We start from the raw sequence: 11,944 nt of genomic DNA, 5'->3' as shown, positions 1-11,944 counted from the left end.
GTTGATATTGGGTTTCTCTCACTATAATGGAGTGGCAAATAGGGTTATAATAGGTGCCCCCTAATGCATGAGGTCAAAAGAGAAACTGATGGCCAAAATGCATTACAATAATACTCAATGCACAAAATGGGAGGAAGTAGCTAAGACTACAAAGCTAGATCAGAGGAACTCAAGTGTTGAAGTCTCAACTTTGCTGATAACATCCTCGAGGCATGCATACCCATGCTCAGTCAGAAGAAGATGTTGAACATGGCCACCATAAAATATACTGTGAATTCATGACATGAAATGCTAGGACAAGGCCACCAGGACATACACAATGGATCAATGTGACTCAATAAATAAAGCATAGCCACCAGCAAATACAATGTGGATCTATGTCATGGTATACATCAGTAGGAATATGAACACATGACAGATAGAGAAGTGTCTCAAGATATTCCTCAAAGTACATAAGAGAAACATAACTCTAATGCAGCCTGGGAAGGATTCCATATAAGAGTGAGATGTCCCTAACCCAGGGTCTTCAACATAACCCCAATGGTATGAATCTACATCATGTGAATATATGAGCTAATGTTAAGCATGGTAGAAATTGTCTGATTACTAGCCATAAAGGTAAACCAATAATAGACGTGAAGGAATCCACCAATGAGGAAAATGTACCCCAAGGTACGTAGTACAGTCTACTAAGTGTGAATAAATGAGTTGACGTTTAACACCAATGAACTAGACCAATCAGGAGCCAATGATGTAAACCCATTATCGATCACGAGGAAACCTGCCAATGAGGTCTGCAAGCTCCAAGGTACTACTAGTTCCTATATCAAGCTCCTAGATAATGAGTTGATATCGATAGGAGAATATTCTTTGAAGGAGGCTCTTGATGTATCCCCCATTAATTGACATGGAATAGACCAGGATGATGTGATGTATGGATGAAGTCATGAAGCAATGAAGTACAACTTACACAAGGATGGTCGACGCAAAAAGGTCAACAGCCTACTACGGATGGCCAACACAGGTTGAGACTTCCCTTGAACACATAGCGGCATGACACAAAAGTGACTTGGCAGCATGACTAATGAGAACCATGTGATATTGGTGGGCCCCAGTATTGCAGCAATAATGCTACAACTCCTAAGACTCCCTTCTTTAATTTTATCAAACCGGTAGTTCGTAACAAACTTGGAAGCGACGATGCTATATGCACAAGAACTAGCTCTTGCCGCAGCTGTCACTTGGTCAGCTGGCACAAGTCCACTAGGAGCTTAAGCCAACTTCTATGAGCTCTTAAAAGAAGCTTTTTAATTGATGGATGAAAGCTAACTCGAAGGAAGCTAATCTATTTGCGAAAAGAGATTGAAAAACTAAAGGAAAACGCAAACCCTAGCAAACTTTAATTCTACTAGCTAGTCCTACTGATGCAAAGGAGAGAATGCAAACTACTGAAAGAGATACCATTACTGCTATGAAGGTAAAATACATGTGCCTAGACTACCCCTATCTGAAGAAAACATATTTTTGTATTTTTGATTAAGTCGTCAGTTTCATCATGCATATGCTTTCACTGTTCTTTGATTGTGCAGGGGTGGATCAAGGAGGAGAAATGCTTGGAAGAGTTCGGGAAGGTTCAGAGAGGGTCTAAGGAGTCCCTAACACCCTTCCAGAGAGTTTCACAAAGTTTGGCTATCAAGAAACCTCATTTGTGAGCTTCTACAGGAAGTCTGCAGGGGTTCTACAGGATGTTCAGGAATTTCTACAGGATGTTCAGAAATTTCTACAGGATGTTTAAAAATTGGATTTTGGAGGATGGGTGAGTGAGGGAAGATGCATGAATGGATATGGAGGTAGCATAGGGGTCTGAAGTGGCCCAGGGACTGGTGGATGGAGTGGTGAGAAGGTGTAGATGGCTAAATTAGCTCAAAGAAGGCTAAAACAATGATTGCACAAAAAGGTAGGGTTACGTGGGCAAAAGGAAAAATGTGAGACGAGGGACCTAGCTAGGAGATGGAGCAGATGTCTCTGATGAAGCTTAGGTGGATGAAAGAGTGGTAGAGATGCTATGCACCATATACATTCAACTGAATCAACAAAGTCTTGCAAGTAATCAAAGTCCTAGCTAATCTAATCTAAGTAACAATAAAGTGAATGAACAACAGCTTTATTTGGAAGAGAACCATGTATATCAACTATGCAATGAAACATTTCAGAGATCTGAACACATAACCAACTTCTTCAAATGAAAACAGTACACTAAGGATTGCATGGTAAAGCAAACTAGTGTTTTTGTTTGGGACAACAGGGTTACTTCAATTCCAGCCCCTGATCCAATAAGGAAGAGGTGAAACCAAAAGTGTTTGTTGACCCTTTTTTGGAGCCTTTTTCTTTTCATTATCCTACCAACTAAATCTGAACATGAAAAGCTACTTTAACGATCAAAAGCAATCTAAATAACAAAGCAAGATTTAAATCTAAATAGCAGATTTTATTCTAAGAGTGCAGCAAAAACACATAAAGATAAATAAAGGAGGTACTGGGAACTTGAGATGGGCCCAACCCCAAGAGCTACAGCCTCCTAAGAGATATTTAGAACTGGTGCAAAGCTGGATTCATCTTTATTGAGCAAGAAAAGAAGAGTTACATAAAAAACTGTCCACAAGGAAAACTTGAAAATGCGCTGAAATGCAAAGCTAATCTACTGACTAAAATCAAACTACAAAATAGCTAACTTCGGCCTACAAAGTGACTAACTACTGGCTAACCAAAATGAGGCCCTAAGCCTTCTTATTTATACAAATTGAGGACCCCAACAGTCCTCCTAAACTTTAGGAACTCGGCTGCCAAAACTTGTAGTTAACAACACTTTTACTAGCACTTGCTCGGCTGCCATTGTGATAATTGATTTGGTGGCCCTTGAACTCAGAGATGATGGTGTAGAATTCAAGGTAAGGGCCCATAAATGAAGGGGACACCTTCCTACAAATCCTCTCCCTTGTCCTCCCACGAATTTGGCTGCCAAGTGCTCATTAAAACCTTTGATTTTGTCTCCAAATTGACCAAAAAGACTACACAAAGCATACATTAGACTTGTTGGCATAATGACTAACCCAATTCACTCTATTAGCATAAATATAATCAAAAACATGCAATAAACTAATGAGAATGGTGGATTAAGTCTAATTAGGAGGTTGAATGAGCCCATATAATTATCCATTTTTGGGGCTCATCATCACCCCCCTACTGAAAGTGTTGCTCATCCTTTGAGCAACCGATCTATCTCCTCATCTTTGATGGCCCTAGTGGCCACCCTGTCATGCCAAGCTTCTAAAGTGTTGTCCTCTTTGTGTTCATGAAACCATGCTTTTCTCTCTGCTTCTTCCCACTGCCTGCTCCTTTTCCTGGAGAATTCTCAGCTTTGGTATGATTGTGCAAGTATATTCAATCATATTGTGGCAATGGTGGTGAAAGGAGATGAAACCAGTGGAGGATGGAAGAAAAGAGTGGTTGCATGCCTCCTCAACAGACTTCAAGCTTCAAATCCCTCTCCATAATCGATTCTGGCCTGCCCAAAGGCTCTATAGGATGTTTCTGGTAGAAATACAGAATTTCCTGTAGAAATTCCTGTAGCTTCCTGTAGAAGGTTGAACCATGACTAGATTATGTCCGAACCCTGAAAAAATGAGTGTTCATGGAGGGGATGGATGTGAGGATGCCTAGGAACTTGGTAGGGACCCTTCTGCTTGTGTTGGGAGGTCCCCTTTTCACATTGTGTTCCTGCAACCTGCAACAATTTCCAGGGATTAGACTTGTTTTTTTTCTTTTTTTCTCTTTGTTTCTTCCTTCTTTTCTTTCTTGCTTTTCCTCTTACTTCTCCTGTGGCTTTTCCTGTGATGGCTTGCCCTAGGTTTTCTTTCCCTTAGCTTCCTTACCCTTATTTTTCTTCTCTGCCTCACTATCTTGCTTCCTCACGCTCTGTTTTGGCTTGTACATTGATCAGAATGGGAATTCTATATATGGTTTCCTCCCCAGAACGTGGAGGACAGTATCCCTCAAGTGCTTTTTCTTTGCAACCCATTCAACTAGTCCTATCATGTTTTTCACTCTATCGAGTCTTGCCATGGAAAAGATAATGGGCTTTTTACGGTCATTCAAAATACACATGTGTTCAGCTACCTGTTTAGGATTGAACAAGAGTTCCTCAATTGAACCATGTAAAGCAGTAAGACGATGCTGCTTCTCGGTATAATGGAAATAAATCTGCATGTCTGCTCTAGGAGAAAAAATGTTGAACTTGAGATCAAAAACATCAATTCCATGAACCACACGATAAAGACCAAGAAGGGTGAAAGCAGTGTGGCTCTCATACTGTCCAACAATATCCTTGCTTCCAGCAATCTCTTGATACGTGATAGTGATAATAAAATTTGCATGATTCATTGCAATTAGATCTGCAGTAAACTAGCAAGAGAAATGGTATTTTTTTCATATTTTTTCAGTATATGTCTGAATCTGAGTATTTGGCCTTCTCTAAAGCATGGGCTATGTTGCACTGAAGACAATTCCAGGCAGCAATAAGAAAACGGCTTTTGAATTCATAGATAGACTTGCATTCACATTTTCCCTACCCCCTCAACACGTCGAATTCACCACCTTTTGAATTATTTGCGTGGGAAAGTTATGTTCAGGCCTACCTCATTGAGAATTGCCACCCTCGCCATGAATAGTCCAAGCTTCTTCGTATGCTGGGTTTCCTGTAGCGCAGCTTCCTGTAGAAATGCCTATAGGGTGCCCCTGCGCCACTGAGCGAGCCTGATACGCAGCAGAATCTCGAAGACAGGTAGAAAAACTCAGTGGAGGACAATAGGTTAACCGATTGTGCACACTTCAGTTGAGGATGTGGAAAGTGCAGATGAACAGCAGTTCGTGAGTTTCAGCTAAGTCGTCTTTAATTGCTGCGTGATTTGTGGTGAGGTGGAAAAAACATGTGCGCTGGCTTTTTTCGAACTGCAGTGATGTTATGAACTATATGTCTTCTTCTATCTATTGATCATTTGATGTCCTGTGCGCTGGAGTTCAACACGTCTACCACTGCCTGTGTTTTTCAACTTCCACGTGAATGACTATACATGCATGCTGCGTGATTTTTGCCTGGATGAGTGCAATCCAATATGGCTAGCTTCCTGGCTGAATCCCCCCATCTCATTCATTCATGCAGTTCTTAGATTAGATTCGTGCAATAGAGGAACAAGTTTTAGTCACGTACCTTAAGTCAAATGGTTGCTGTGAGGTGCTTTTTGCTGCTACATGCATTTGTTTCGGTGGTTGCATGATGGCTCCTTTGTGCTATAAGCTCTTTTCTGTCTGATGTGTGGTTATTTTGCTTGTGCAGGTATCCTCTAGCCGGATCTAAGCTACACGAGTTCATTTCCACGTTCAGTTCTGCACCCTCAAGCTGCTACTGCTGAATTTTCACAGGACTGAAACTTGTTTTCGCCATTGCTCCCGAATGATAGATCGGATCAATCTGAAACTTGTTGAGCATGTTCCTATCATCATGATGCACCTCCCATAGCAAAATTGTGATCAATGGATGCACAAATTTTGAGAAAAATGGAAAATGGCTGAACATTTCAGAGATCAATTTCTTGGAAACCGTGCATCAGAATCGAATGAAACTGCTTGGGTAGGCTACTATCACCCATATTCATCTCCCCATGAAACAGGTTTTGAAATGGATGCACGTATATGGAGAAAATGCAAAAATGGCTGACGGTGATGGAGGCGGATTTCTTGGAAACCGTGCACCCAAATGGGCTGAAATTGCTTGTGCATGTTGCCATCATCCCTATACAATTCCCTGTAAAACGGTTTTTCAAATGGATGCATTGTTTTCAATTTAGGGCAAAAACAAATTTTGTTCTATGTATTTTTTCTTCAAAGCAGTCTGCAAGTTTTTGCATGGAAAGAAAAACTGAGCTTTGGCTGTGATGCAGGCATGGAGATGATGGAGGAGGAGTTTGAAGATTGCAGGAGGACTTCTGAACCCTTGAGGAAGCTATCATGTTTGCCAAAATACCTTTTTAAAATCCATTTCTAGCTTCCTGTAGAAATCCTGTAATTTCTATAGGAACTTCCTGTAGAACACGCAGTTTTGAGGAAAGAAGTACAATGAGATGGAAAAAATGATGGAGAAGGGTGAGGGATGGAAACATGGATGCTTGCAGGCCTCATGAAATGATTCTCGGCCTTCATGTCCTCTTCAGAGATCAATTTTGGCTCGTTTGTAGGCTTCCTGTAGAAGACACAGAACTTCCTGTAGAAGGCATAGAACTTCCTTTGTCTTTGTTTTGAGCGATCCTCCTGACCTGCAATGTCCTTCTTGCAACCTGCAATTATCCAATGGAAATTAGGTTTATTTTTCTTTTTCTTTTTCTCTTTTTTTTTTGAAAAACAACTAGGGCGCCTCATGGAGGTTTTCACCCTAATTGCCTGCCCTGGGTGCCTCCAAGGGAGGTTTTCACCCAGAGATCTTATTCTCTTTTTCTTTTCTCTTTTTTATTCTTTTTTTTTCAACCCATTGACTACCTCATGGAGGTTTTCAGTCAATGAGCCAATCTAAGGCGCCTCCGAGGAGGTTTTCACCTTAGATTTTTCCTCTTCTTTCCATTTTTTCATTTTTTCTTTCTTTTTTTCATTTTTCTCTTTTTTCTACCCTACCCTACTTGAAAAACAAAATTCTTTTCAAGTATAAGAATACTTCCAATGGAGCCATGTGCACATCGAGATTAGAGACAAGATGATGTGGAGGCTTGAAATGCATGCTTGGACAGCTATCCGGATTTCAGAGACCAAATGATCTGACTTTGAAGGGATCAAACATAGCTAAGGAAGAGAGTACCGCTGCAACTTAGTGACCGTCTGGAACCATATCTCAATATAGCTCTGATATCCTTGGTTGTTTTGCTGATATGGATCATGTTTCATGTCACCTTCTAACATGACTTCCTCATCTTCCTCTTTTTGCTGATCTTTCTCTTGAATACATGGAAGATTTTATGGTAACCATGAGGGAACTCTCTCGATCTCTGATTCTGATCTCTTCTCTTCATCAAGTGCAATCCATGGTTCTTTGATCTCCTCTCTTGAATATTCTTTTGTTGGATGTGATCCTTCAATGCTTTCAAGATGATCTCTTTTTTGCAATGCTTTTCCTGAGCTATTGAGCTCAAGATGAGTCATTTGGACATGTTGTGCCTCAGCTTTGCAATTGGGTTGAGCTACTCCATTGTATGGTTTTGGAAATGGTGGTATGGGTAGTTGAGTGGGGGTGTAGATTTGAGATGGATGTGGATGGGGTTGCGGTTGGGCAGGCATGTGGGGCTGCCTTGGTGGAGGAGGAGGCGATGGTTGCGGTTGAGCAAGTGGTGGAGGCAAAGGAGTGGCAGGAGAGTTGTACTGGGGCCTCCACCCTTGATGAGGTGCATTCCACTGAGGTTGTGGCTGAGCATAAGAGTGAAATGAATGAGCAGCTGGTTGGGCATAATATGGATCTGTGAAGGAACAAGGAGGAGGTGTGAACCAGGAAGGATGAGTAGGGGGGCCCTAAGAAGGCATGAAAGTGGCTTAATAGGGGTCATAATAGGTCTCGGATGTCCCTTGCAGTTCTTGTTGGTAAGATCTAGGTCCATGTGGCCTCCTTTGGTTCATATAATAGAGTGATTCAATGGCTCCCTTGGCTCTCTAATATGCAGCTTTGATTCTGGGCAAGGAAGGGCACTAATTCATAGGATGGTCTCTTTCACAGACAAAACACACTTCTATGGAGTGAAATGGACATTCATTCCTAGGATGATTTCTAGTGCACCTAGGAAAAAAGATGGCCAAAGACCTCTTGGCTTCCTCTTGCTTCCTTTGGATCTGTAAGGTATCCAGTTGCCTGGCAAGAAATTGCCTCATATCACTCTTGAAATCTTCCATCTGATTTTCAAATTCATTTTTTTACAAGGTACTGCTCCCAACATTTCTGCTTGTAGCCATTTGCTCCAGAGGAATGTTTTCTTCTTCTTCTTCCCTTGAGGTTCTTCAAATATGTCTTGTTTTCCACCTAAGGGTTCTTTAATCACAGCCATCGAAGAAGAGAGAAGGTTGGCTGTGTGAAGCAGTGGGGGTGTTGTGCAATCATTTTTTTGAATTATCTCTACTCCTACAAGGCATGAAAGGAAATCTTTTTGGTTGATTTTTGCTTTTTTCGCTTGTACCTACAAAGCTAAAATAGATTGAATTGCAACTAACTATCTTGTTGAAATGAAAATGCGTAATTGAAATGAAAGCAGGAAAGGACTAATCTATTTTGCTCAAATGAAATTGCAAGAACGAAATGCTAGGCTACGCTTGCGGAATTGAAATTCTAATCTACGCTTACAGAAATGAAATTGTGGAATTGAAATGCTAATCTATGAAAGCAGGAAATACTAATCTACTTTTGCAGAAACGAAATTGCATAATGGAAATGAAATAAACTACTTAGTAGAAGGTTGTAGTGGAAAATAGAAGAAAAGCAGCAATCACCAATACTCTGACACTTCCCCGGCAACGGCACCAAAAAGAGTGGTGGGCCCTAGTATTGCAGCAATAATGCTGCAACTCCTGAGACTCCCTTCTTTAATTTTATCAACCCGGTAGTTCGTAACAAACTTGGAAGCGACGGTGCTATATGCACAAGTACTAGCTCTTGCCACAGCTGTCACTTGGTCAGTTGGCACAAGTCCGCTAGGAGCTTAAGCCAACTTCTATGAGCTCTTAGAAGAAGCCTTTTAATTGATGGATGAAAGCTAACTCGAAGGAAGCTAATCTATTTGCGAAAAGAGATTTAAAAACTGAAGGAAAACGCAAACCCTAGCAAACCCTAATTCTATCAGCTAGTCCTATTGATGCAAAGGAGAGAATGCAAACTACTGAAAGATATGCCATTACTTCTATGAAGGTAAAATACATGTGCCTAGACTACCTCTATCTGAAGAAAACATCTTTTTGTATTTTTGATTAAGTCGTCAGTTTCATCATGCATATGCTTTCACTGTTCTCTGATTGTGCAGGGGTGGATCAAGGAGGAGAAATGCTTGGAAGAGGTCGGGAAGGTTCAGAGAGGGTCTAAGGAGTCCCTAACACCCTTCCAAAGAGTTTCACAAAGTTTGGCTATCAAGAAACCTCATTTGTGAGCTTCTACAGGAAGTTTGTAGGGGTTCTACAGGATGTTCAGGAATTTCTACAGGATGTTCAGAAATTTCTACAGGGTGTTTAAAAATTGGATTTTGGAGGATGGGTGAGTGAGGGAAGATGCATGAATGGGTATGGAGGTAGCATAGGGGTCTGAAGTGGCCCAGGGACTGGTGGATGGAGTGGTGAGAAGGTGTAGATGGCTAAATTGGCTCAAAGAAGGCTGAAACAATGATTGCACAAAGAGGTAGGGTTACGTGGGCAAGAGGACAAATGTGAGATGAGGAACCTAGCTAGGAGATGGAGCAGATGTCTCTGATGAAGCTTAGGTGGATGAAATATTGGTAGAGATGCTCTACACCGTATACATTCAACTGAATCAACAAAGTCTTGCAAGTAATCAAAGTCCTAGCTAATCTAATCTAACTAACAATAAAGTGAATGAACAGCAGCTTTATTTGGAAGAGAACCATGTATATCAACTATGCAATGAAACATTTCAGAGATCTAAACACATAACCAACTTCTTCAAATGAAAACAGTACACTAAGGATTGCATGGTAAAGCAAACTAGTGTTTTTGTTTGGGACAGCACGGTTACTTCAATTCCAGCCCCTGATCCAATAAGGAAGAGGTGAAACCAAAAGTGTTTGTTGACCCTTTTTTGGAGCCTTTTTCCTATTATTATCCTACCAACTAAATCTGAACATGAAAAGCTACTTTAACCATCAAAAGCAATCTAAATAACAAAGCAAGATTTAAATCTAAATAGCAGATTTTATTCTAAGAATGCAGCAAAAACACATAAAGATAAACAAAGGAGGTACTGGGCACTTGATATGGGCCCAACCCCAAGAGCTACAGCCTCCTAAGAGAGATTTAGAACTGGTGCAAAGCTGGATTCATCTTTATTGAGCAAGAAAAGAAGAGTTACATAAAAAATTGTCCACAAGGAAAACTTGAAAATGTGCTGAAATGCAAAGCTAATCTACTGACTAAAATCGAACTACAAACTAGCTAACTTCGGCCTACAAAGTGACTAACTACTGGCTAACCAAAATGAGGCCCTAAGCCTTCTTATTTATACAAATTGAGGACCCCAACAGTCCTCCTAAACTTTAGGAACTCGGTTGCCAAAACTTGTAGTTAACAACACTTTTACTAGCACTTGCTCGGCTGCCATTGTGATAATTGATTTGGTGGCCCTTGAACTCCGAGCTGATGGTGGAGAATTCAAGGTAAGGGCCCATAAATGAAGGGGACACCTTCCTACAAATCCTCTCCCTTGTTCTCCCACGAATTTGGCTGCCAAGTGCTCATTAAAACCTTTGATTTTGTCTCCAAATTGACCAAAAAGACTACACAAAGCACACATTAGACTTGTTGGCATAATGACTAACCCAATTCACTCTATTAGCATAAATATAATCAAAAACATGCAATAAACTAATGAGAATGGTGGATTAAGTCGAATTAGGAGGTTGAATGAGCCCATATAATTATCCATTTTTGGGGCTCATCAGATATCATGCAACGATGCAATAGGCATCAAGGCATGCTCCATATTACTGGAAGAGTAACCAACTAGAGGAGTAGACAAACTCATATGTATGGTACGGCTCCTAAGAAAGCTAAAACCCAATTGTAAGATAACAAAGTAGATGGGTGCCATGTTCAAGGGTAACGCAAAGGATGCTACCATTTGATGACTACTGGAAATAAATGTTCCCTCCCTTCTCTTTTATAAGTTCCTTTTTCCTAAAGTTGTCCCCCAAGCTCAAAAAAGAGACAAAAGTATACAAGGGGGAACCACCTACCCAAGCAGACTAGGGTATTCCTTTTTCATAACTAGTCAATACCAGTGTGGAAAAGGATTAAACTTATATTGGGTAGATGACCCTTAAAGTAATTTTATGAGTGTGAAGGAGACAAGTTCACTTGGAAATCTTTTCTAAATTAAGGACTCTGAAAAGAGCTTAAAGGAAACTCCTCCTGGAGGAACAAGTGGTATAAAGGATAGCAGATGGTTCCGGTAATGGTGGAACTACTCATGATAAAATGAGGACAAGAGGTTGGTTAATAATACCACTCATCGCAACAGTTCCTCCAAGAAAGGGAAAAACACCAAGTGGAAGTGAATGGTAGGCCAAGTAGATGATGACGATGAAATGAAGAAACCAAGGCTGATTGTGCAGAAGTAGGCTAATAAAAGTGGCAATCACAATGGATAAAAGTGGTTGAATCCTTCTAGGGTATAGACAGAGAAGAGACGAAGAAGAGGACATGAGGTTCATATTTTAATTCATGGCGGGTCAGACCAAGGGATTCTAAAAAGGAGTAAAAATGGCTGCATGGACACCAATATGACAAAGAGGTGCTAATTAGGGTATCCATGAGTAGGTAAGCTCTACCGCCAAGCAATCAAGCAATGACATGCATAAAAGAGAGTGGCTAAAGTCATAACTTGACGAGGTCAGACCTAAGGCATAAATATGGCACTTATAGTCAAAATGCAACGGTGATGGTGAAAATGACCTACCCCTATATGCTAGGTTCAAGAGAAACGTACCTAAGGTCCATAGGATGTCGCAATAAAAATGCAACCATGTCCTATAAAAGCCTTATAGAAAGACTAGAACCATGGTTAAATCACATAATGAAAGAAATAAACGTGGATTAGGTAAAAGCAAGACTACATGTTTTTTATTTTAAATTTTATAAAAAA

General features: G+C 40.6%; 1 pseudogene; it reads right to left on the bottom strand.

Annotated features, from left to right (window-relative positions):
• Positions 1-3,996: 3,996 nt before the first annotated feature.
• On the bottom strand, positions 3,997-4,440 carry LOC149239062 (sucrose synthase 4 pseudogene; annotated as a pseudogene).
• Between the last annotated feature and the right edge of the window lie 7,504 nt (positions 4,441-11,944).

The sequence above is a fragment of the Pinus tabuliformis genome, chromosome 8, assembly GCF_031772625.1.
Source record: "Pinus tabuliformis cultivar Carrire ecotype Pingquan chromosome 8, CPIR1, whole genome shotgun sequence".
NCBI classification, from domain to species: domain Eukaryota; kingdom Viridiplantae; phylum Streptophyta; class Pinopsida; order Pinales; family Pinaceae; genus Pinus; species Pinus tabuliformis.
Note: the sequence above shows the minus strand (reverse complement) of the source record. Positions and strands in the feature narration are given on the sequence as shown.